This window comes from Heterocephalus glaber, unplaced genomic scaffold (genome assembly GCF_053883595.1).
Source record: "Heterocephalus glaber isolate CG9 unplaced genomic scaffold, H.glaber_assembly_v1.0 deba00001586, whole genome shotgun sequence".
Taxonomy (NCBI): Eukaryota; Metazoa; Chordata; class Mammalia; order Rodentia; family Bathyergidae; genus Heterocephalus; species Heterocephalus glaber.
The window spans coordinates 17,966,166-17,993,458 of record NW_028258364.1 but is presented as its reverse complement, the minus strand read 5'-3'; the positions used below and the strand labels follow the sequence as shown (position 1 = coordinate 17,993,458).

Below are 27,293 nucleotides of genomic sequence, written 5' to 3'. Positions count from 1 at the left end.
AAGAGAGGACTAATTCCTGCTTCTCTCTTCCTATAATAATTTCCATCTACCCTTGCCTACCCTTAACCCTGGAAGCAACCATTTTAAGCTTCTTTAGCTCATCCATTTGGAACTTAACTCTCAAATGTGTTGTGAACGTCTCTACTATTTGATTCTTCATTTTAACCCCAGGTTCTCCTCTTATGAAAGATGAGTATTTATTCTTTCATATGCATCTGTCACCCACCAGCAATACTTTCACACCTCTCCTTCTTTGCAGAATATGATAACCTATACTCTGATCAATAATTTCTCAATCTTGTATGATTTTTTAAATATTATAACAGGCTTCATGAATCAGTTGTGTTACATAATATTTTCTTTCTTGCAAATATTGATTTCCTTTGAGCTGATAATTGCTCTATTTTCCCCTTTGCTTTCTATAATCAAATTCATCCTCCTTTATTTTTTAAAAATTTTGTTTTTTAAATTTTTTATTAGTACTATCTGTTTGCAGTACATAATGATTATATTTATCGTGAATAATTGGTACATGTACCTAAAACATCCTGATTTTTCTTTTTTTCTCATCCCCTACCCTTCCCCAAAACCTCTTTGTTCCTTCTCACTCTTGATTCCCTTTCAATCCTTCTTTATAAGTATAAAGCTCCTCTCAATATGTTCAAATGTGTCAATGTCCTCTTTCAATTTCTATCTTCCTCCTTCCTCTTTTGTTTTCCTGTCTTCTTTAAGCATCATTTAAATAAAGAGATTCATTTAAATAAAGAGATAAAATCATACAGAATTAGGTAACATTGTTTACAGATATTTTCACACATATATGTACAGTAGAAATTCAAAATCCACAATAAATCTGATGACAAACAAAAGAGTCTATGGCAGGAACATATACTCTAAGTCAGAAAGAGACAGACATTTGCAGTTAATGTCTCTTAAAGTGGGCAGTGGGTTTTTTTTTTATACCTCACCACCTTTTATAACTACTAAATATTTAATTAAAGCTATTTTAAAAAGGCAGTCCACTCCTTCTCCTCCACTTTATCCTTCCTGTTAGGTGACCACTTTTATTTAAGGTGATTATTTGGTATTTAATTTATGTCCCTAGTAGTTGTTTTGGGAAAACTCAGTCTTGGTTTATGAGAACATGATGCCAAATATGGCAGGTGCCGTCACACCGAAGAAAGAGGCAGACAGATTCAGGAAAGTCAGTGTAATTTATGCAGGTCTTGGTGACAGGCAGAGTAGGATCCTTGGACCTTTGCACACCAATGCAGAGGAGCAAGTTTATACGTTTAGAACACAGCAGACTGTGATCAACCAAAATATACCTACCTTCCCCCAAAGCTATAGTCAGCATCATTTTAAAAAAGTATTCTGGGTGTAAGTGGCCACGACACTGGGTACTTTGGTGACGACTTGGTTGACTCCTTTGGTGATTTTGTTTATCCTGAAGGGTTTGAGATGTGTGCCAGGAGCACATGGCAGGTACAATGGCAATCACGATCAAGATGACTGTAGTCATGCCAAGGTAGATTTCTACAGCACTGTTGTCACTTCCTGATAATCTTATGTTTAAAACTTTATTGTTGATTCATTAGAAAAATCACCTTTTTTTCTTTTTCTACATCATCCTTTTAGGAGTATCTTTTCTTTATCCTATTTTCACTTTGTAAAATATTTTCAATTCACTTGTTTTTCTATGTACTTATTAAATTTAAGTAATCTTCAACAATTCCCTAAATTTCTCCTCAAGATGTTTAGATATGTGAAAAGATTTTTCGGTTTCATATTGATTTAGGAGTCATCCCCACGTATTTAGTCTCTCTTAATCTGAACAGTTTTACCTCTAATCCTGTGCTCAGTGATCATCCTGGGTTTTTCCCCCCACCGTTAACTTTGAGATTCCTTTCTCTTCTCATTTGGTGAAAGTCCTTTTTTCAGATTTTATTTCTTATTCTCTTTTGATTTATTTATTTTGATAGAGTATATTTTCAGCAGAGTCACATGGTCGAAAAATTTATAGCAATCTTGCTTATAATTTTCAGATTGACTGGATAAAATAATTCTAGTTTAGAAATCACACATTAAATTAGAATTTGTTCACATTGTTCCATTCTAACTTTTAGGCCACACTGAAAATTCCAAAAGCATTCTAATTTGTAATCACTTGTAAATGTCCTTTTCCCTAGCTCACTTAGAATCTCAGTATATTTTTTCACTAGAGTTATGAAATTTTATAATAATGTATCTTAATGTGTTTCCATTTTCATGGGCAAATGAATACATTTTCTTTGCAATATTTCAATGATGATTTTTTGCTTTCTGTTTTCTTCTGTTCTCTTGTTGAATTTCTATGATTTGTTTATTAGAATCCTAGTCCAGTTACCTAATTGTGTTCACTTCTCCTTCTTCATGACAGAGAATGCCAATTATCTCCTTTATGCATGGGCTCCTGATCTTTAGGTTGGCCCAAGATTATTGGAGTACATTCTGTATTTTTCTACCCTCCTTATCAGTGGGTATTATCACAGGACTAAGTTTTGGTTAATGGATATGTGAGTGGAAAACATGTAATATACAACTTCCAATTACAGACAACATAGTTAAAAGAAGCTAGATATATCTTTCTCTTCCCTTCTCAGCTAGTTACAGTATGTATGTGGTGGTGATAAATCAAGGGAAAATTCTAGGGTATGAGGTAGCAATAAAACAGAAGGAATCTGCTGCTCTAGGTACATTCATCAAGCATACATGTTCTACATGGATTAATGATTACTTAGGGTGTGTGTGTGTGTGTGTGTGTGTGTGTGTGTGTGTGTGAAATTAACCTATCTTATTTAAACTTTCTTATTTGGTCTCTATTAAAGCATCAAGCTAAAACTTCAGTATAGTTCTTAGGATTTTCCCTTTTCTTACTGAAACAGTAAAATTCTCAAATTTGTATTATACATTAGTATTGATTTCCCTCATTCTCTTACAGTTTTAGTTTCCAAGAATATCTCTTTTTTTTAAAAAATGATATCCTGTTTTTTTTCTCTTGGACTGAATATTTTCTCTTATCTCTTTTAGTATATTGTTTTACTTTTCAAATTGTAATCTTTCTGCATAGTTATTTTTATTTTTTCCAACTTCCACTTACTTCTTTTTTTGTTTTGGTCTCTATCGTTTGTATTCCTGACCATCTTTCTTTGATTACGTTAGTTTAAGATTGGGAAATTAAAAATCAAATTAGAATCCATAAATGCATGACTATGCAAAGTGATATCCCTGGGATGTTTAGATGAGATTCCTATGAAGTCAGAATCTATCTTTCCTTCTGGGATACTAAAATTCTTCACAGAGCGAAGCTCTGGTCTCCAGGGTTCTGGAGTACAAATGAACAAGCCCTGGGGATGGACTGGTGTCTCAGACACTAGCGTGTGAACATTCACTGAGCGCCCTTCCTCCTTAGTATTACTTCTGCTCTCAAATAAGCTATACGTTCTCAAGCCCAGTGATTCTCTAAGAAATAACCAGTTTTCTTCCAGAATAATACAAGCACAGTTGCTACTTGAAAGGAGTCTAGGAAACTAATCTATTCTTACACAGAATTCAACTGTCCTTTTTATTATAGCTTCTCCTTTATATTTTCTCAGGTACCAGTAGTACCAGTATTTATACTTTCAAGGCATCTGAATTGGTAATTAGTGTTTGGTTTTTTGTACTGCTGGTTTAGAATTTCATTTTCTTATGTCCTTTAAGATCTTTACTGTCTGCTTTCCAGCTTTAAAAAACCCTATAGCTTTGTCTTCTCTTCCATTTCTTTCATCCTATGGTTTTATGGGTAAAACAAGACTGGGTTCTACTATTTGATTTGTGATGTTTTCAAGTTGCTATTTACACCCTAATTCATTTAAATAATACGAGCTTCCACTTTTTTCTCCTAATGCTAAAGCTGTCTGTGAGCTCATGTAAGTTAATAAGAATAAAACGTTTTCATGTAATAGTAGCCTTTGCATTTAAAATTTCATAGTGCATAAAGGACCTAGACCTAGGACTGGAACCCAGATCCTTTTATATCAAATCACTTGAGCTTTGTACTTAATTCATTCACTTTTACTGTTCAACAAATATGTCTATGATAATGTGAATCTTAAATGTCTCTCAAAGGCCCATGAGTTGAAGGCTCATCACTAATCTGAGGTGCTGTTGTGAGGTGGTATTTAGGTAGTGAGGCCTAGGGGAAGGAAGTTAGGTTATTGGCAGTGTACCCTTGAAAGGGGTACTGGGATGCTAGCACTTTACTGCCTCTCTCTTTTTGTTTCCTGGCCACTAGCAGGTAAATAACCCTTCCCCATTATGTACTTACAGCATGATGTACTAAATTCGCACAAGTCTAAAATTACTGGGCCAGCTGACCATGGACTGAAATCTTTGAAACTGTAAACCAATGTAAACTTTTTTCCCACTTTAAACTGATTTAATTCAGGAATTTTCTATGATAAAATAAAGTTGCCTAATGCAATGTCTTCATGAGCTTGCTATTTATCTTGCACTGAGTATTGAAAATAGACTAGTTCATACTATTGTCTACTTCTGCAATATTGTGTATTATATTCTCAGGGGAAGTTGGAATGAAATATCATTGGTTTACCATCAAGCTTTTAAAATATTAACAAGGACTTTCAGATTAAAAGCAACACATTCAGCTACTTTTTCTACTTCTTCAAATTCCAATAAATTATGCTGAATTTATTGTTGTGGCTGTTTTGTTTCAATTTAGGTTAAGTAATTAGAAGACCTGTCTCCATGGGTAAAATTTGGACTAGAATGGAATATGTCACTGTGGTGGGCTGCAGCTCTAAACTTGAGTGGCAACAAAACACATATTCTGTGATTTGGAGGAAACATATTCTAAGAAGAGAGAATAGCACTCTATAGGAAGGGGAACACTTCTAAAATGTGATCGGGTTTTACTAAGGACATGAGGATGAATGTGTTAGAGTAGAGTGTGAAATAGGGAAAGTAGCTGGGGACATAGAATAGAAATATCAGTAAAGACTCTAAAGTATTATGAGTAGATTACATGTGATGAGAAGTCACTAAAGTATTAAAGTATTTAAGTAGGAGTGGAAGTATGATCTAGCTTCAGATTCAAAAAGAATTCTTCATCTGCTGAGTAGGGAACTGAGTGAAAGTGGACTACATTTTCAGGATACATTTTGGAAATAATGCCACAGGATTTGCCAGAGGTTTTGATTTCATGTCTCTAATGACTACAGCTATTGAACGTCCATACATATGCTGGCCACTGGTATGTGTTCTTTAGATAAATGGATGACATAAGGCTTGCACAGAAAGATAAACATTGTATGATTTCACTCATCAGAGGAATTTTAAAAAGTTGACTGCATTGAAAGACAGAGTAGTATAGTAATTACCAGAGGCTGGGGAGGATAGGGAACAGAGAGGATGGAGAGAGTAATGAAGAGTACAAAATTTGACAGGAGGAATAGGTTCTAGGGTTCTATAACATTGCAAATTGCTTGTAATTAATAATAATGCAATAATTAATAATATGTCAAACTAAGTTAAAAAAGGATTTTGAATGTGTTTCTCATAAAGAAAAGACAAAAATTTTATGGTCATGGTATCTACTGCCCTGAGTTGATCACTACCCTATATGTGAATAAAAATTTTATATCGTATGTCTAAATATATAGAAATATTATGTGTAAATAAATTAGAATGACACAGTATCGGTTTGAAGAACTGAATAGGTAATAATAGTATCTAAAGGGAAAAGAAGACAAAAGAAGGAAGAGGTATTATGATAATCTTTCTTCATTTCCATTGTAAAAAAGGAAAGGTCCACTTTGGCTTACGGTTTCAGAGGTTTCAGTCCATGGTCAGTTAACTCAATATCATGGTGGGAGGGTATGGCAGAGGAAAGATGCTCACCTCATGGTAGAGAGAAAACATTGTTCCTGGCCCCTTCCTTTCTGGCTATCTCACCCTCTCTGATTCCTTCTTGCTTGCTCAGATTAAAGCACTCATTGGTTGAATTCAGTGATAAAGTTTGGTCCTCATGGGCCAGTCACTTTCTTAAAGCCCCACCTTGAAACACATGATTTGGGGGAGATATTTTAAATCTAAATTATAACAACAGCTATATATGATTCATTAATTTTCAGTTATAGAGATATAAGATTTTGGTGCATATAGATGTGATTTGAAACCATTGTTCTAGATGAGATCCATTATCTAGAAAACTGCTCGGTGAGAAGAGCATTTAAATCTGTAATCTGAAGTCCTACAATCTTTTTTTTAATTCATTAATTTTATTGGTACATTTTAGGTATACAATATGCTGACATTCATTTTTGGGAATTTGTACCTTTACATAATATATCTTCATTCTTATTTTTTCCCCATTCTCCTGCCCTCCCTTCAACCCCTCCACACCTCCCTATTTACAAAGACTTTGTTCCCTTTTTTCCCTTTTCTTATATTTATTTCTTTCCCTTCTTTCCTTTCCCCTACCCCTCCCACTTTCCCTTCCTCTGCGGACCTTTTCTTCCTATCTCACATTATCTATTATACAGTTAGATCCTTAATTACACTTTCAGTTTCTCACACTAGAGAAACTATTTGGTATTTATACATGTATGTCCTATTTATTTCACTTAAGAGGATGGCTTCAATGTGCATCCATTTAGTTATAAATGTCTTTTGTTTCTCATTCTTTATGGCTAAGTAGTATTCCATTTTACAAAAAACCCACATCTTCTTTATCCAGTCTCCAGTTGATGGGAAATTGGGCTGTTTCCAAGTTCTAACTGCTATAAACTTTGTGGCCATATACATGGGTGTACGTATATCTCTGTGGTATGATTCTTTTAATTCTTTTAGGAAGATACCTACTAGAGGAATAGCTGGGTCAAATGGGACCTCTAGTCCTAGTTCTTTGAGGTGTCTCCATACTGATTTCCACAGTGGTTGCACCAGTCTGCACTCCCACTAACAAGAAGGGTTCCTTTCTCCCCACAGCCCTACCAGCATTTGTTATTGGTTGATTTCTTGACAGCAGTGATTCTTTCTGGGGTGAGGTAGAATCTCAGTGTTGTTTTCATTTGCATCTCTCATATGTTGAGTCCTACAATCTTTATACATCAAATAGGAAAAATAAACAGAACAAACAAAAACACAAATGTGCGTGCACACACACAGACATGCACACACAGAAAAAAGGTTTGACAAAGAAAAGCCAAAATAGAAAAATGAAGTAGAAAAATAGTAGGACTAAGGTCAAGAGGAAAAACAATTTCAGAATTGTTGGGGAAACAAAAGATGGTGGGAAGCAGAAAGGAGAAGAGGGAAAGGGGTTGGAAAAAGAATTGAAAGGAAAAATGATAAATAACACAAAACTACTGCAAATGGGAAAGTGACCAAGAGTTGGATGGAGCAGGGAGATGTAGGGGATGAAAAAAAAAAGAAGAATCAAGATGTATTGTGTATGTATACCAACTGCACACAGTGAATTTAAATACTATGTATTGAGAACATGTACTAATCAAAAAAGACATATCAATTGTGTTGAGTGCTGTTAAAAAAATCAAGAAAGTAACTTTAGAGAAATGATTATTAAATTTGGCTCTATTGTGATAATAGCAACTTCTACAAGGTATGGAATGTGGAGTCATTTTAGAATGATTTCAGGAGAAAATAGAAGACAAAGAAGCAAATGTATGATTGTAGATTATTCAAGCACTTTAATAGTGAAGAGAAAATATACAGTAAATGGACTAGGAGACTTATAAGAGGTAAGCAAGCAAGGTCATGTTATATTGTTTTAATAACATCATTAATGTCAATAATGAGGTTATCTGTTTAGTTAGGGTAAGGAGCATATTAGAGTTGGTATCTCCAAACTGAAACTTGAAATATGCTTTTTTAAAGGCAGAATCATGAAGCATATCTCAGTGTGGCTCTAGCACATGCCAGAGATGAAAAATAGAGACTTGTACTTCTTGGAATATGTATCACTAGCTACTAACAACTGATCATTAGATGTAATGCCTCTACTCACTTATAGATAATGTTTTCATCTTGGGGCCAAAATAGTAGGGTACTGACAGTATATCCAGAATGAATAATGATGTGTAGTAGAAATTTTATGACTCTTCATACTTCTTTTGTGCCATGTAAATAAGCATTTGCTCAGATTCCTGGTGTATCCACAGAATGCAATCATTTCTCACTTTGTGCATAGGGAAGTAATGTAACAATGATAGAGTTTAGTCCCTGCTGCAGCCTATATTAATCATCATCATCAACTTTATTTAATAAATGCTAAGTGCTATTATGAGATACTTCCCTGAAACAATGAGGTATATAACTATTTAATTCTATTTAGGAAAATGTTTCATTTTCCCTATAGAGCCTTTCAGACATTCCATTAACAAATGAGAAACACTGCCTAAGGATGTAGGAAATAATTTTCATATATCCCATTTGTGGTTTAGTTGGATAGGATGCCTGAGCCATAAATAAAGAACACCATATAGAGCTTGAGATTTTACCAAGTGATATTATTTATTTCAACGAAAATATTCACATACCTGTGTTTTGGCAATATTTGTTTTAAAATGAAGAGGAAAAGTCATGTTGTCTAGATTTTCTACCAGGGAAATGTTTTAGTGAAAAGTAATTTATTTTAATGAAAAGTACACTATTTTACACAACATGTTGTTCAGAATTTTAAGAAGGCCGTTTGGAAAAAATAAAATGTATCTATTCATCTATATGAGATAATGATATAATCAAGTAGTTAATCATAGTACAAATTACTTTTTAAAACAGATCAACAGTGAATCTTCCTTTAGCATGCGGATTCTTTTGAAGTGGAGACATCAGATGTGTAGCAATACTACACACTCTTTAATCTTATGAATTGTTAGAAAATATACAGAAAAATTTATGCTCATGGAAATAATCATTTTTATATTGAAGCCAATAGGGAAATTATTGATTAGATAAACTGAGGCCACAGATGGGCCTACCCAAGGATGAAATGCTTATGCATGCAGCATGATGAAAGAAGCCTCTCTCCAAATTTCTTCCCTAACTAACACTGTTCTTACTTTGTTTTAACTCCTAATTATTCTCCATTGTGTTTTTTCTTCACACAAAGACCAAACATCCTTATTGGAAATACATTTAAAAAATACACACACGTATAAAATTGAACACAATATTCAGAAAGCCATTGCAAAATGTACACATGTTGCTTGCATGCCCTTTCATCCTCTTTCAAATACATTTTCCTTGGATATGCTTAAGAAGTGTGTACATCATCATTACTTTAGCTCATATTTTCTTCAATTATGAAATAAGGTACATTTTGATTGCAGAGACCCTGTGAGCTTGACCCTCTGTGATTTGACATAGAGCACTAAGAGATGACACTTGGTCAAACCAGAATGGATTAGAGTTAGGGGATGGCAGCAACAATCAAATGCGTACAGAACTTGTCATGTTTCATTAAGATTAGTGAATTTGCCCAAACACTGAGGGTTCTCCTAGCTGGCACTCATACCTTACCCAGTCGCCTAAGCCCACCTCAAGTCTAGGCAACTCAAAAAGGCTGGTTGTGTGGCATTGGACTGTATTTGCACAACACAATTTTCCTAAATCAGAGAGGCCAGGTTGGAGGTTAGAAAGCCCAGAGGGAGGAGAAGAAAGTATCCCAGCAAATGAAATCATTACTATCTTAAAATGTTATTCCCCCAGGCCTGTTTAATCTAGTGATACCACCAGCAATATCTTTTGAACTTTCCATGTAGGTAGGATAAATATCCTTGAACAGAGAATTGAAGCTTGAAATTAGTTTAAAATATAAATTCATAATTCTTAAAGGGTTATTTCAATTCATATAAAAATGTTTCTGGAAAACAGAAAAATAGAGGTGGTAAACTGAAGGGAAATTTTTCTTTTTCTTTTTCTTGCTTTTATTCTTTGTCAGCAACTAGTGTCTTTATGTATCTTACCAAACCACTAAATAAATAAGCAAATAATGTCAAAAAGAAATTGAGGAAAATGACTAAATTTTGAGGATTTGTATATATTTAAACCATTTTAATACTATATATACATATATATGGAAATATCATAGTCTCCTGTTAATATGTATAACTTTGATTTTTGTATTTCAGTTAAAAATAAAACATAAAAAAATTCAGGTTACCTGTTCCCTTCCCTAAACAGATGCCAATAGAGGTTTTTTTTTTTTGGTACTGGGGATTGAACTTGGATCCTTGCACTTCCGCAGCAAGTGGTGAAACCACTGAGCTAAATCCCCAGCCCCAACAGAGGTTTTTCTGTAATTCATATGCCGTGATATTTGGAAAGTTTCTAATTTTACCTTTTTTAAAAATTAAAAGTTTATGACATTGTATGCAAAAAAGAAAAGGAATACTAATCTAAAATAATTATCTTATTTGTTCATTATTCATTACAAATTACACGTTTAATTTTTCTTACACCTTTTCTTAAAACCCTAAGGCAGTTAGGATTTTCTCCTCATCCATAGTCCTTCCTAATTGTATTTAATGGTGGTGAAACCAGCCTGTCTGTACACTACAAGTAATAATTGGAAATGTAGTAGTCACTGATTTACTGCAGAACATTGTTGGTATTTAATAACAGGAATGTCAACTATCCTGAGATGTGTGGAAGCCTCTCAAAAAATAAAGAACTGTTGTGTTTAAACACTAATGGTGTATCAGTCAAGAAATTGTGTGTGACTTTTTTCAATATAGCTGTTACCCCTCAGGGATGTCATCTGCCATAAAGACCCAAGAGTGTGATTCACATGAATAGCTCTTTTTGAAATATCCTCAGAAATATCTATTACATTAAAACACAAGAGCTTTTCTCACTTCCTGGCCATCTTGGAGGCTGCTTTTGGTTGGGGGCAGACCCACACCTACGGCAGGAAGATAGGGGCTGCAAAGAAGATGAAAAAATCTCTGGAGTTCATCAACTCTAGACTCCAACTTGTTCTGAAAAGTGGAAAGTACATGCTGGGGTGCAAGCACACACTGAAGATAATCAGACAGGGAAAGCAAAATTGGTCATCCTCGCCAACAACTGCCCGGCTTTGAGGAAATCTGAACTAGAGTACTACGCCATGTTGGCCAAAACTGGTGTCCATCACTACAGTGGCAATGATACTGCACTGGGCACAACATGTGGAAAATACTACAGAGTATGCGCACTGGTGATCACTGATCCAGGTGATTCTGATATCATTAGAAGCATGCCAAAACTGATCGGGGAAAAATAAACCATGGAAAATTTTTCATTAATAAAACTTGCCAGAGCTTGTTTTTTTTTTAAAAAAAACAAACAAAAAACACAATACTATTTCCCCCTGTATATAAAACTTGCATTTGTATAACACGGAATAGCTTAAAACTAGTTTAATTGTCAAAACATAACAGATAAAATCATTAAGTCAATAATAAATTTATAAAATGGACAGTCATTTTTCCAAATGTCCAAATCTTTATCCTTGTGCTGCTTCACTGAAAACCACTCTTGTGGTAGCCCACTACCCATTGGGAAGCACCACTTCTGTGAGCAGCATTTTTATTTAGTACTCAGAACTCTAGTTTCTTTTATTCAGTGGTGCTGCTAGTTATGCCCATTTGGGAATATGCAGAAAGCTCTGAAGTGCCTGACCCATTCTCAGACCTTTTCCCCTTTTCTTTTTGATTCTGAAAAAGTAACTGGGAAGCAAGAAAAAGAGGGGTAGGCAGGGAGAGAGAAAGAGAAAGACATTTAGTTCTTTTCTTTATTACTACTTCCAATTTATTTTCTGAAAAAGCAGGGTCATTGGTATTTCATTACATATCACTTTTAATTTCATTCCTTCCAATGCTTTCTCTTTAATCAGGTCAAAGATTCAGCTCTTCTTTTCTCCTTCCTAGTCCAATTCAATTGATATCTGTGGCTAAGCCATAAACATACTTGGAACGTCTTTTGCAATTATTACGAGTGAAAGCTGGTATCCACCAAGCGTACATAACCCAAGCCTCCCCATGTGGTAAGTATATGAAATTAATAAAAATGGCAGTGTTTTCTTTGCTGTCATTTTATTTCAGGATGGAATAAGGCATCTTTGTGGAAATTTTAATTCCATTGACTTTAACAAAGCAAAAGTAAATGTTTCCAATGTCTTCTCTGTCTGCATTGTGGCATGCCAAATAACTGAGTAAACTAAAAGTTTTATTTTTATTTGATTTGTTTAGCCTTGCAGGAATTCAGTTGTAATGTACATCTGTGGTTGAAAATACATTTGCTTTTGTATTGCAGTTCTCCTAAACTGGATTGAAAAACATTCTTTACTCTAAACATCACAGTCTGCTCTTTTGTTCTTCTGAGTGGGGAATAGATCATTGATTTTGACAGAAATGTATACTCTAATTTAATGACCTTGACTTGAAAGTGTATTTTAAGCACAAAAAAACATAAAAATTAAGAATAAATAAATTCAAGTTTTATTATTAAAAAATAAGAAGGTGTAGCATCTATATATGTGATGAATGTGAACCAAAGCATTGCAATTTTATAATTGAATGAATCTGGGAATTGTCCTTTGTGAACTTACAAATTTTAAATATATCCCATAAAGTTTTAGGTTTAGTTTAAAGTGGTATCTTCTCCTGCCTCATTATCTTGAAATTCCCCAGCAATTTACTTTTTCTACTCAGTTCCTTGAATCTAAAGCCTAAATGTACGGTGAATAATTCAGTAGTGAATAAATGAATTATAGATTAGGAGAACACCTGAAGAACCAAAAGAATCTCCGGGTAGATAGTGTGTACATAACTCAAAGACAGATACTCATTTCATTATAGGGATTTAAATGGTGCCTAGACACAGTTAAAGGGTCTAAACTTTGCAGAAATAAAATCTACTACCTTGGGTTAAGATCAGAGTTTGGGCCTGTGGGAGATCTTTGGATAAAGCTAGACACTTTAGAGCAATGCTCTGTAATGAATCTTTCTATTGTGCTGAAAATAATTGCGTATCTACACTGCTTAGTATGTTAGCCTCCAGCTGCACATGGGTATTGAGCACCCAAAATCTGGCTACTGTGAATAAGGAGGCAAATTTTTAGTATTCTCCAAATGTAATTAATGCTAATTTAACTGGCCATATATACTGGTCAGCAAAGCTCTGGAGAATTCTTTGTAATAGAAGTCAGATGTAGAAACAACAATCCAACTCAAAGTAACCAAGATTGGAAGTAAAACAGAAGTGCCCTTCCTTTATTTCTCATCTTTGTTAAGTCATTGCTCTTTCGGTGAATAGATATACACCAACCCTGCACATCACGGCATTGCCAACATGAGTCCATTATTATATGTGCAAACATTTAGAAATTATGCCACTCAGAAACATTTTTGAAAATTTGCATAATGAATGCTCTAGTTGGGAGATAAAATCAGCCAAATAAGCCTAGATAGAAAAAGTTCATTGCTACTAATGAAGCAAGTAAAATAGCATTCTCCAAACAATTGCTTTATATACGGTGGTGAAACAATGTATATACCCAATGAATTTGCTTTATATTTATAATAAAAACCATGATTATAAGTAGTTAAAACTCTAAGAAGTGGCGTTTCATTTTAGATCCATTATGTTGAAAAAATGGAATCTTCCCCCACAGTTGTTCTAGAATTAAACTCAGTTCTGGGCACACTAAAGAAATGATTCCCAGTTTTTAATCATGAGAACATCTAATTGATGATAATTACCATAATCTGTATAATAATCATATGATTATTTTAATTTATATTGTAATTAAAGACCATGGTCTTTCTAAAGAGATTTACACATACCATATTATTCTCAAATTGGAAAGCTTTTCTTACTGATTAAGCAATATTTCTTTGTCATATATTCTATGCTTGAAATTATAGTATATTGTTAAAATTTTGTGTCATATTCAAATAAGTTTTGAAAGAACAGTTGTGGAATTAACTCAGATGGCAATATATTCTGAGAAATGCATCCATAGACAGTTTTATAATTATACAAATATTGCAGTGTATTTACACAAAATAAGAAGGCTATCTTGGTGACAAAATCTTTCAAGATAACTGTCATATGGGCAGTTCATCATTGCCCATGATATCACTATGTGGAACAAGAATGCAGTATAATTTTTCTTTAATTTCATGCTCTTTCTCTTATATATTCTGGTTTTCAGCATTTTCTTCCCTTCTACTGTATCATACTGTTTTCTGATTACAGCCTTTATAGCCAGAGAATTGTTTTTAAAAGCTAAAGTGAGGTTCATTTTATACAATTTGTTACAGAGCTTAAAATGTAGCATCTATGTTAAAATATTACAATCTACTGCAATTGGCAAGTTAAAATTTTAAACATATTCTGCCTTTTAAAATCAAATATGATTTGAACAAATCAATTATTAATGGGAATTAGAAAAAATATTCGAAGATCATCCTCATGCTATTACACAGATAATTGTCTTTGTGAGGAAGTCTTTATATGTTTACCATTTCATTTCAGTGAGAGTTAATGTTGTCTTGTGTTACACAACAGCTATTTTAACCCAGGCTACTCGTATTAATGTAATTAGAAAATTGAATTGGAATAATTAAGGGAGAGAGACTAAATGTTTTGTCTTTATCCTTAATAATACAATAATTTCCCCATAAGATTTTCCCTGATTTAACATTTTTATGATTCTGAGTAGTTTTAAATAAGTCTACTTCTTAAGAAATTTAATTAATTGCTAAAAATGCATGTTTCTTGAGAATTTAAAAAGGTCTAATTAGGTTTCATGTAGGGATTTACTGAGTGTTCAAATAATTATCAAATAATGAGACTGTTAAGTTGGTATTTCCCATAGTGAAAATATTTACACTGTTCAAAAATATTATCTTGAAAGCACTTGCACATAGGGTCACTTTTCAAGGATTTAGAAATGATTGAAAAAATGTTAATAAAATCAAAGGAACCCAAAGTAACTAAAAAAAAATCATTAAGTAAGAAATGCAGGCTTTTATTATGTTTACTACATTTAAACAAATAATCCACACCCATATCCCAAAAGGTAAGTAAAATGAAAAACGAAAAAAGAACTTTGCAGAAATTCCAGTTTTATTAAATTAGTAGACTGAGCTACATTTCAACTTCTCAGTAGAAACATACATGTGCTTTCAAATGTTACAAAACAATTCAGTGTGTTTCTGTGCATATACAACAAAAGAGCGTCCCAGGGCCTGAAATGAAGAAGGAAGTAGTAAGCAGAGAAGGCAGTGCAGAGACCCGGAGTGATGGAGGCCTGGATGCTGGGAAGAGCCTAGAGCTTTGCTGTCTATGCAAGGACTGTAGACTTTGCCACAGGAATAGGAAGGAACTAGTGGGAATTGAATTCCTTGCATGGATCTCAGGCACTGTGAGAAGTTTCACACAGTGAGTAATGAATAAAAAATCAAGGAATCCCTTTCCTTGGTTCAGGAAAATAAAAGGAGAGTGTATGTCCTCCATTTGTGGCTTGAGAAATTGGTAACTGAAAATAAGCCTGGATTGATGTGAGTTCAGAACTTTTTTAAGGGAAGCCTAAGCCTGAAAAGTAACACCAGGAAAAAATAGGACCAAGTTCAGGGGACTCCATAAGATACCTGTTGAAGAAATGGCAAACTGCCTCAAAGAGAATTCTTCATCTCAGATCACCTGTGAATCTCACAGGACAACAAAATAAAGCCACCAGTTCTTCCTAGGTCCAGAAAGGTCTTTTCCTCTCCAAATATACACAAAAGCAGCTGCAGTTGAACTCAAATTAAACAGATTAAGACAAAATAGGATTAATACACTCTTAACAAAGCAAGTGGAAGACCAAATATATAGAATTTGCATTTATGCCCAAAACATGAAACAATAGGACAACCTGTAAATGATTATGCTTTGAAATGATGAGAGATATGATAAAAGAAATAAAATTGCAATAAAAATATAGCCTATCATGAAAAAATAAAGGATTTGGAGAAGTATGTAATAGAATGCCTAGAAATAAGACATGCGGTCATTAAAATGAACTAAGCATGTATTTTTTGGATAATGTTAGAATGAAATAGATCATAAAAGATAGCATGTACTGTACTAATTTCTGAGAGTTAAGGACAGACATACATGCACCAAGAAAATTCATTCCCTGTGAACCTACACTGCAGAACTAAGGCCAAGTTTCTCTGAGATCTTCACCATAAAAGTACAGGGATCCAGAGAAGACTGAAGCTCAGCAGAATTCATTCATTCCCCAGAGGTCCTCAACTCGATCAGCTGTTACAGAAGGGAGTCAAGGTTTCTCCAGGCTGCACTGCCAGATAGAGATGAACACGTAGCAATGTGCACTGAGGTTAAAGTCAGGCTTTCCCAACTTCTTCAATTTAAATAGCATAAATAAAAGGGAAACCTTCCAATATATTTACCCAACCATCAATAGAGAATAACTGTCCACCTTGCATTTTTGAGACTGAAGCCACTCTTCCTAAAAGTATTTACTATCATCCACAGGGGTCAAGAAGGAAAGGCATGCAGAACAACACCTGACTTTCCCAGATGTCCTTGAGCAAGGGCAGTCTTGGGTCCCATCTTGCTTGGGACAGTGTCATTTAAGCTCATTTTCTGAGGAATTATCACGAGTACCTTCTTTCCTCGGGAATGGATATGAGGAAGATTACCCTACATAAACCCCTTTATCACAGCCTTTGAGTAAGTCAGCTTCTTCCATGTTATGGAGAACAAGACTGGTTCCCAGTTAACGGCCCATCTCCTGGACTTTATATAATGTGGGGATTGGCACATCTTCTATTTGCCCTCTTATTTACCTCCTACCCGAATTTAATCCATTCACTGCATCTTCTGAAATTTATGGCCTGTTACTAGCAAAGCTCCTTATATCCTTCAGTATTTCTCTGAAAACCTGGCTGTCCTCTGAAAACAGTGCTTTCCCACAGCCTCTCTGAGTACTAACTACATTTCTGCCTGGTTGTCTAATAGAAACTTCAAACTAACACAACCAAAAATGAATTCCTGAACTTTTGCCTAAAGTTATCCTCATATTGCCTTTCTCTCTTCGTGCTCAGCTCAAAATTTTGGAGGCATCTTTTTTCCTCAGTTTCTGTCTTGTTCTGTATCTAATCTGTCTGCAAATTGACTGGCACTATCTTCAAATCATATCTAGAATTTCTCACTATTTCACTGCTCCCCTTCAATGGTCTAGCGATGATCTCTTTCTCAGATTCTTCAATATCTTTCCAACAGGCATCCATTTTCCACTCAGGTCCTATTTAATGTATTTCCAACACAGAAGCAGAAGTGGTACTGTTATAAGGTAAATTATGTCACTTCTCTGCCACCGAAACTGAAATCATTCCCCATTTCACTGGTGACTTCTTTACAAGTTCTCACAAAACCATTCATATCACTGTCTTCCCTGTCACCTCTGTTTTCCTTCTTTGTCTCAACTCTAGCCACAGTGATAGCCTTGTTGCTTCCTGAAGCCCTCTAAATGGCTGTTCCTTCTGCTTCTAGTGCTCTGCCCTGGATATTCACATAGCAAACTCCCTCCTACCGTAAGTCTTTGGTCAATTGTTACATAGTCAGTGGGCACTTATGCAGATAACACGATTTAACAATAGCACTTCAAGGATATTCTCAGAATCTCTTACCCTACATGATTTTCCCCCTAGTTTATTAGTCACTACCAGTGGTAGGCTGAATATTGGCTCCTAAAGAGAGATAGATGCTAAACTTTGGAACCTGTGAAAGTTACCTTACATAGCAAAAGACACCTTGCAGATGTGACTAAGGATATTGGGTAGTGAGACTGTATTGGATTATTCCTGTGCACAGGGCCCTAAATACAATCCCACATGTCTTTATAAAGGGGACGTAGAGTGATATTTGAATTCAGAAGAGAAGGAGATATAATGATAAAAGAATGAGGTTACAGTGATGAGAGGACAGTGTTATGAATGAAGGGCTACACGTGGCCTCTGTAAACTAAACATAAGAAGACAGGAATTCCCTTAGCATCTGTGTCAGATGTCTCATCCCCCAAACTATAGGAGCTTATATCTGCAATGTTTTAAGGCACAAAATTTGTTGAAAATATTACGGCAGCCATAGGAAACTGACATTACCCCAATGTACACTTTACTTATTTCTTTTCTTTTTGTCAATTTAAGCATTTTTTGCCACTTAAAAAATTTTTATCAGTGCATGTTTGCAATATATACTGTTTGCATTCCTTGTGTGGAGTTGGTGCATGCACATAACACATCTGCATTCCTCTTTTCATCCTCTTTCCTGTCCCTCCCACTCTCTTCCCTCCATTTCTTGATCTCCTTCCCATCTGAGAGAGATCGATCTCCTTTTTTTTCCTATTATCTATCTTTTATTTAGCTCTTTATTTATAATTTGGGCTTCTTATAAAAGAGAAACCATGAGATAGTTAACCTTCTGTGTCTGATTTATTTCACTTAACATTATGGTCTCAAAGTGCATCCATTTTCCTACAAATGACTCAAATTTATCTTTCTTCGTGGCAAAGTAGTACTCCATTGCGTGTAAATATAACATTTTCTCGATCCATTCATGTGTTGATGGAAAAATAGGCTGCTTCCAAGATTTAGATATTATAAATTGTGCTGCTTCTTAATGTATCTTTTTTGCATTAGAATACATATTCAAAAAGAGATTTTTATTTATCAATATAGTCCTTGTGTAAAATTGCCTGACAGGAAGAAGCAATTTATTAGACATCATTCAAGGAATTGGTTCAAGTCCCAGTGATTAAAAAGATGACACACCCTGATTTTACTTATTTTGCAAATATATTTCCAGAACATCATGTTTGTTATTAGATCGTGTTTATTCATTTACCATTGAACACATACTCAAGCTCATTAAGTTCAGTTACTTTGCAAATCTTGGTAAAATTAAAAAAGATTTTTGACACATCTAGAATTATAGTTTAGCCTGAATTATTTTTAAGTTTGAATATCTAATTTTTACTAGTTGATATCATTGTAATTTTTCAATTTCTCAATTGTTTTAATAAAATAAGTTTCTATGAACATCTTACCTAAAGGAGAGCTATTGTGCTTGGAATCAGGTATGGAAACAGGAGCTCATTCTGCTATTGCCTGGTGACTTCCAGGAGATTTTTCAATTGTGATCTCAGAATATTTAAAAGGACTCCAGAGCTGTTTAAGAACTTTTGCATTTCCTACGGCAAAATATCAATAACTAATAGTATATTTCTCTTAAAAGCAATAATGCTTCTTAAATGCCATAATGCTTAACCCTTGACTGGAAGAAAATGACATCATCAATAGTGCCTACATTTTTAAATATCATTGTCTAATATTAATTTGGTTGAAGTCCAACTGTATATTGGCTTTTTTTTCTATAGAGAACCTAAATAAATGCCAGAAACCATTCAGCAGAACCAACACAGTAGGCAGATCTGGCCCTAAAGTTGTTAGAGGGAGCTTCAGAACAATTAATTTTTAATTTCCAATTCATTTTCTCTGGTCTTTAATTTGAATATTGGGATGGACAGTATGGTTTTCAAACTTAAGGGTATAAATGGTTTATATATTGTTTGTCTTTCTCATTGACTTCATCTCTTTTGTTAATTAAATAGAATTTATTTTTTCATTTTAGTTTCCTACACATTCCTTATGGTTCTTGACCCTTCTTTTGAAGAAGGAAGAACTTCTTTCTTTTGAACCTACTCTTAAGTGGGTCAAGCTAAATTATTTCATATTATACCATAATTCTACATTTCTTTGGTATCATTAACTATTTTAACAAAAATTGAGTATATTTAATGAGAGAAATGTTTGAGTTTAAACAATCTCTATAAGTTGTTAACACTACAATATAAACTATTGCACTGTAAATTGTTAGTTTCTGTTTTATCTAATCTCAAAATATGTACTTTGCACTATAACATTTTCCAATTTCAAGCGTACTTCTCATTTCTTATGTCAAAAAAGTGACTACATTTCTCTAAAATAAACATTTTTAAAATTCCCACAAAGTATTAGTTTCATAGATACTAGGATCTCTTTGCTTAAGTCTCTCGCATATTCATATGTTGATCACCTTTAAAGTGATGGTGTGAGGAGTAGAAGCCTTTAGGAAGTGATAAGTGGGGATGAAGCCAACATAAATGGAATCAATGACACTATAAGAGAACCCTGAGGGACCTCTCGTCCCTTTTACATGTGAGGTTACAGTGGGAAAACTGACCCTCACCAGGCACCATATACCAGCAACTTGATTTTTGGGCTCACTAACCTCTGAAACTGTAAGAAATAAATTTCTGTTGATTATACGACATCCAGTGTTATGGGATGTATCCAGATGACCCCTACAGCTGCATGCACTGATAGGTGGGACTTTCTTAAGGTGATTGGATCATGGGGCTGGGATACTCAGTGGATTAGTCCAGTGATGAATTTATAGCTAAATGTGATGTTGAGGAGTGAAGTCTGCTAAGAGGAGGTGGTCACTGGGGCTGTGGCAATGAAGGGTCTGCCTCCCTCCTGCCTCCCTTGATCTCTCTTCCTTTCTGGTTGCCATATAATGAGCAACCTTCCTCTGCCAGGCCCCTCTGATATACCACCCTGCCTTGTAGCAAGCCTACTACAGACTGAAACCTCTACAAACTGTGTGCCAAAATAAACCACTTCTCCTCCTTCGTGTCTCAGTGATAAGAAAGCAACAAAGACACCTAGTTTATATCATTTTCCACTTCCCACACACATACAGATATCCTCATACACTTGTGAATGGCCAACTCCTTTGGGAAATAAAGGCAAGGAGCAGGCTAGAGAACAGAGAAGAGTGATGTGGAGAGAGAGAGAAAGCCCATCCTGAAGTGTTTTGTTGATCAGTAACTGCAGTGAACACCTGAAGCTGTCATACCATGAACTTCTAAGAAGTCATAAACCATCTACTTCAGAATAATCGATTTAAGGGAACAAAAGTTGGAACATTTATCCACTATATCCCAAGCCTCACTGATCAAGGATCACGCTATGGGATACAGATAACTTTCCCATATTTCCAGCTCGAATATTCATAAGTATGAGGTATCTCAGATTACTGAGGTATCCTATTCTATTGCATGGCAGAAAACCATAATCTGGTCAATTCTGAGGCCAAGGAGTTTAATGAGCCATTAGAGAATAGTGGTGGAGGGGGTAGGCCTGAGGCTAGTCTCCTCTGTAACCAGAGTTGGCTGTTCTAAAAAAGCAGAAGGTAAGTTTTCAATGTGCTGTCTTCAAAGTTTCCTGAGCTGCTTCTGTAGCTCATGCCTATTTTATCTTCATATATTTCTTTCTCTCAACTAAACACTGAAACAATTTTATTGGAGAAATTGGAAAGAAATGTTTTGCTTTGATCTTTTTTCCATGGCATTCCAACACCAAGAGTACAGTACGTGAAGATCAGCTTCCATTCCCATCCTTTTGGGCATCCCATTCAGACACCCCCACTATACTGCAAAGCCTTGCTCTATCTCTGCAAATTCCAAGAGTTTACTTCTCTTACTTTTTCTCTAACCTCTTTTCATCCCTCCTTAGAGATAGGGTCATTAGCTCTTCTGGGTTTGGGAAAGGAGAGTTGAAGGGCCAGTGGGGAACCCACAATTACAATTGGAAAAACTGTGACTTCAATGCCAAAGTAGAGAGAGAAGATGAATACAAGTGGAGAGATTCCATGAAGCCAATATTAGAAAAACTCATTACTTCTCATGTTCACTTTTATCCCAATTTATTTGATTATGTATTATTACATACAGTTTTAATATTGAACAAAAAGAATGTCATGCATAGGTTTCAGTAAGACTAGTGAATAACTGAAAGATTGTCTTGTGGTAGATCACACAAGTTCACAAGTATTTTACTCTTTATTATTTATTGCAATGAAATTAGATTAGAACTAGTTTGTAGTCTTATATCCTGCCAATATACTGAGATTGGTAACTATTCTCAAAATATCTACTTCTTGTTATCCAGGAAATGTTATAATTAAAGATCATACAATTTTTTCTAGTTTTCTGCAGTTATCACTACTAGTTATCACAATTAGTTTTTTATAACATATGATAAATTAATATTATTTTCATTATCATATATTAGACCAATGTAACACAATGACTAAAAGTGCTAGAAAAACATTATAATGAACTTTTAATAGTATTATTTCTGAGTTATGATGATACATTTACTTTTGTTTCATTTGTGATTTCCTGTATTTTCTAAAATATGTGCTGTGTTCTCTTTTTATATTGATCATTCGGTACTTTTCTCATTAGAAAAATGTTATTAAAGGTTATGTACTCACTTTAACTTTTGGCCTTTCACCTTTTACTCTATATACCTGGCTCCTTTCTCTTCCTACTTTCTAGTTGCCACAACTGTGATAAGTGTCTGCCTCATCTACTGGCCCGAAACGCTGTTCTCTGCAGTCCGCAGCCGCATTGCCCTCTCATGGCTCACGTTTTTCGAGACAGTGTCTGTGCTCATAACATGAAATATTCTGATGAGTCCTGGCACTCTGTGGGTTGACAATCCCCTGCCAACATCAATTGGCAGGCTCCGTCACTCTCAGTCCTCTCACAGGGCTCTACTTGCCTCCCCATGATGACTGAAATTGTCATTTTCATGAAGCCCCCATTGCTGCAAATTAGCTGTTGCTGGCAGAAGTTCTCGGGCTGTTTCCAGGAATCAATTTATGATCTGTGCATCAGTTTTCTTCATTCAGACCAACGTAACACAGAAGCTCTTCTGAGTTTGAATTTTTACTCGTCTAGCCAATTTGAATGAAAAAGACAAATCTGTGTTGGTTTTTAGCAATTCCTCATGTCTTGCAGTCTTCTCCTTAATAAACAATAAGTATAACTAGGTATCTTTTCCTAAATTCATTCTTTTTATTAATTGTGCTCAGTGGGTTTAGGTGCAAAAAGTAGGCATTGTCTCTATTCATGTTTATCTCCACAGAAATATGGAATGACTGATTGTGTTATTAATAAGATAAAAATAATATCAAAGTATTGACATTTCTTCTACCGCATTCATTATTTTGTTAATTATTCAGAGACCAGAGAAAGAAAATTTATCTATTATTGTGAAAAAAGCTCAATCTATTGTTAATGATTATTTTCACTTTGCTAGTTCCTTAGAAAATGCATTAAAATATTACTACTTGCTAACAGTGAACTAAGATGTTTATCACACTTTGAAAATCATGAGATAAGTATGTAAGCCTGTTCCCTCACATTCCCATCTCTGCCCAAGTTCTGCAGACACGCAGCAAATGTTGAGTAAATCCTATGTTGGTACAAACTCCAGGAATACACAACTACTCAATGACAAAATTATTTATCAAAAAGAATTTATCATCCCAAAGTATCACCTCAATAATTCTTATGAAAAAGAATTTTGCAGAAATCTAAGGTCAAAAAATTCTTAGTATTAAAAGTGTTAAAAGTGAAGTCTTAGTACATATTCATTATCTCTCATTGTGCTTCTCACACATATATCCTTGAAAATTCTAGAAAAAAATTTGGATTCTCTTTTTAAATCAAACAGGTATTTGTTGAACCAAGTATTGTTCAAAATATGCTGGGTATGGTCGCGAACAGAAAGTCAGGACCCTGGGCTTCATAGACCTCATCTTCTGGTGGAGAGCTTTAAGGGTGTGTGTACAGACTGTTCTGCATTACTATAATGAAATACTTGAGGCATGGTGCTTTGATAAAGAAATTTCTTTTTTTTTTTAAGCTCACAGTTCTTGAGGTCCAAAGGCCCACAGATGATGACGTGCTTCTTGCTGGTAGAGTCACAAGGTGGTTCAAGGTATCACATGGCAATAGACAGAAATGTGCATGCTTCCTTTCTTATCTCTTTGCCTCTTCTTATAAAGCCACAATGTTTAATCAGGGGGGTTCTATCTAGATGATCTTATTTAATCCTACCTACCCAAAGGTCATATGTCTCAAAACCACAGTTGGATTAAATTTCCACTTTCTTAATAACCCATGATGGGTATTAAATTTCAAAACATGAACCTGTTGAGGACATACTCAAACTATAACATCACATTGAATTTAGTGATACTGGTTCAAAGCTTCTAAATCATTTGATACCACTTCATCTTAGATAAATAGAGATTGCTGTTACTTGATAATTTAACTGTCACACTTTATATGCTAGAATTAGATTACTGCCAGATGTCTGTCAAATAATTTATGCTTTTCAAGTAAACTAAATGTGAAAGTAAAATTATCCTAAGTAGCTGAATGTTTTCTATTCACATTATACAAAGTAAGAAAATATAGTCTCTATTAATAAAATACCTGAATAAAGATAAATATTATATTTTTCAAGTTGGCAAAGGCTACGTAAGTCAGGAAATGATAAATTTAAAAACAGGATCATTCTATTTTTCTTTTCACTGTGCCTCATATGTTTTCAAAGAAATACGCTAAACAAACATACTGTCCAGAATGTGGTTACTCTGTAAGAGCCATAATTTTCCCCTAAAGTTTTCTAGCAGATTTTTTTTAATACAGAAATCTACCTCCTGGCTTTGAATAACAATCAAGCAAACAAAAATATAATTTCTGAGGCATATGCCATGTGGTAAGAAGCAGGTTCCTATATTCCCAAGCTAGGAGAAAAATATTTATCTTTTTGCAGGTGTAAGTTAGCATTGCCAATTTTAAATGAAGCCCATTTGAAGCACGGGTTATATATAAACCATTAGTATAATGGAGCAATTAACACTTCTCCCAGGATAGATGAATAAATTGCTGATGCAAGACTTTGTAAATGTTGTCACTAGGTAAAAGTATATATATATATATATATATATATATATATATATATATATATATATATATACATCCATATATATATATATATCCATGCATGGATATTTGGAGATATTAATTATCTATATGATTATATAGATGAATGGAAATATGCAGAAGCACAAATAAATGTACATTTGGCCAAGTTCTTCCAATTCTCAGATAGTGATAAATGGACAAGTCAGTAAACAGTCCTGTGCAGTTCATTTTTGTTTGTGAATGGTTAGCATAGTCTATCTTTTGAAAGTGAATTTATGCTATGGCTTAATGTGTCTTTTCAAAGCAGAATTTGGGATTTAATTATCACAATGATTTGAAAACATGGTAGAGGCCAACTGATACGTTGGGATATGGCAACAATGGTACTTTCAAGGTGGTAGTCTTGTTTAAGGGGTGGAACAGAAATCAGAGGGGATGTGAATGAAGCAGCAGATTGTGATTCCCAGTTCTTACTTTGGCATTCTGCCTCTGTTTACAGAGAGCATCTGGAAGTGGAAAAATTTACCTAGTAAAGTACAAAATCTCAAGGGAATCTTCTACTTAATAGTCAACTGCTTACAGAAGAAAGTGAGCCGATGTTTCTGCTTGTGCTTGTTTCATTAGGTCTCTGCGTATAATGAACTGTGACATACAGAAGAGAGGTGAAGTGTAGAAGGCTGAGGGACTGAACAGACGACAAGAGGTCAGTTGAGAGAAGTGAAGTACCTCTCTCTACACAAAATAAGAGAAAAAGCACTTTCAAATATCAGTAAAATCAGTTGATGCATCTTACTCTTTGGAGATAGTAGATAAAAGTGAAACAACTAGAGAATTAGAAGTGAGTCCACTGAACGCGAAGAAAACTGTACAAATGCCTAATGAATACATGTTGTCTCAGAAAGTTTAACCCAAGTGAAACAGTGGGCTCCCCTGAGATGAGGTAGCTAAGGAGTAAGAGCTATTATAATACAGACACTAAAATAAATGTGAATTTATTTTCATCCCAAGCTGATACAGTTAATGTAACCTCTTTACATATCTGCATGAATTATATATAGAAGAAAAATTATCTTGTAACCTAAAAGAATGAGATTTTGAAAATATTCCTGTTTACACACTGCATTCACTGCTTTCTTTTTCCCATGGAAACTGTCTTGTTTTTATTTCTTAATCATTGTTGTCAACAAGGGTGACGTTCACATTCAGAGTCCTTTGGAAGGAGAGGAGTTTTTGTTGGAAGTGTGTCTCTAGCTGATTTGTTGCTGCCTAAAGGAAATATTTTGATCATGTTGATAAAATAAAACAAAACAAAAATTCCTATTTATGTTGGTAAAAGAAAGAAAGACGAGCACTCCAATGAAAAGAATCAGAGAATGAAAATGTGCTCAAGAGGAGACCACAGACATGTTATTAGGGGGAACTAGAGAAAATGTTGACAATAAACAAGAACTCACTCTGTTGCCATCTGTTACTGGTCATTTCACTTCTCTTGACTTGATTTCTATTGTTTACCCTATCTAACATCCTTTCTTTCATGTAGTGTAATCACCTAGGCTTTCTTTCAGATAGCCTCTTTCTTCTGCCATGCAACTTATATATAGGGCTGAACTCATAGCCTTATTCCAGAGGTCAAACAAAGTCACCTTAGGTCAATTCCGGTCACAAGGATTAGTTCAAGGATGAATCAACTACTTGAAAAAAATAGAATTTTGTTCTAAAACTTTTCTTGAGATCCTTGAGTATCAGCCCTCCTATTTCTGCTTTATTCTTAATCTTTAATCTGGCACCAAATAGGCCTGGAGCCTTGGGAAGAGCTTGAGGAGAATATTCTTCAGAACAGAACCCAAGAAGAAGAACCAGAATTTATATATAATGTGAATAACACAATTTCCTAGTGATATAGTTTGAGAACATTGATCCAGCTAGTCTTGAAGTTACTCCCAGAATATGTCAGTGTGACAAACCATTCACCTTCCTGCTTTAAGATAGAATAGGTTTTATTTCTTTCATGTCTAACCCAAGAATTATGTTGATATGTCATAGAATGAATACAAAAAATATAAAGTTAAAATATAAGATTGTCACTAGATAGCAAAAACCATTGAAAGCACTTAAGGGTGACAAAATGCAAGTAGATTCAGGGAAGAACTCAATTCTTCATGCAAGTAAGTTATAGTTCAATTCCCAGTTTTCTAGTTTCCATCCCAAAGGCTTCCAGTTTCTCCACATGCAATGTTAAATCTCTAATAAAAGCCTGTGTTTTTCTCATTTTGAGCTATTATTACACTTGTAAAAAGAAGAGTAAAGTCCCCCCAAAAGATGGAATTACAGACAGGGAGCC

General features: G+C 34.6%; 1 long non-coding RNA gene and 1 pseudogene across 1 annotated transcript; both read left to right on the top strand.

Annotated features, from left to right (window-relative positions):
- Positions 1 to 10,985: 10,985 nt before the first annotated feature.
- On the top strand, positions 10,986 to 11,326 carry LOC101702675 (large ribosomal subunit protein eL30 pseudogene; annotated as a pseudogene).
- A 629-nt stretch (positions 11,327 to 11,955) lies between these two features.
- LOC147823426 (uncharacterized) lies at positions 11,956 to 26,519 on the top strand. Its single transcript, XR_015443940.1, has 3 exons — positions 11,956 to 12,088; positions 23,883 to 23,957; positions 25,577 to 26,519. It is a non-coding gene; the product is annotated as an uncharacterized LOC147823426 (long non-coding RNA).
- The last annotated feature ends 774 nt before the right edge of the window (positions 26,520 to 27,293 follow it).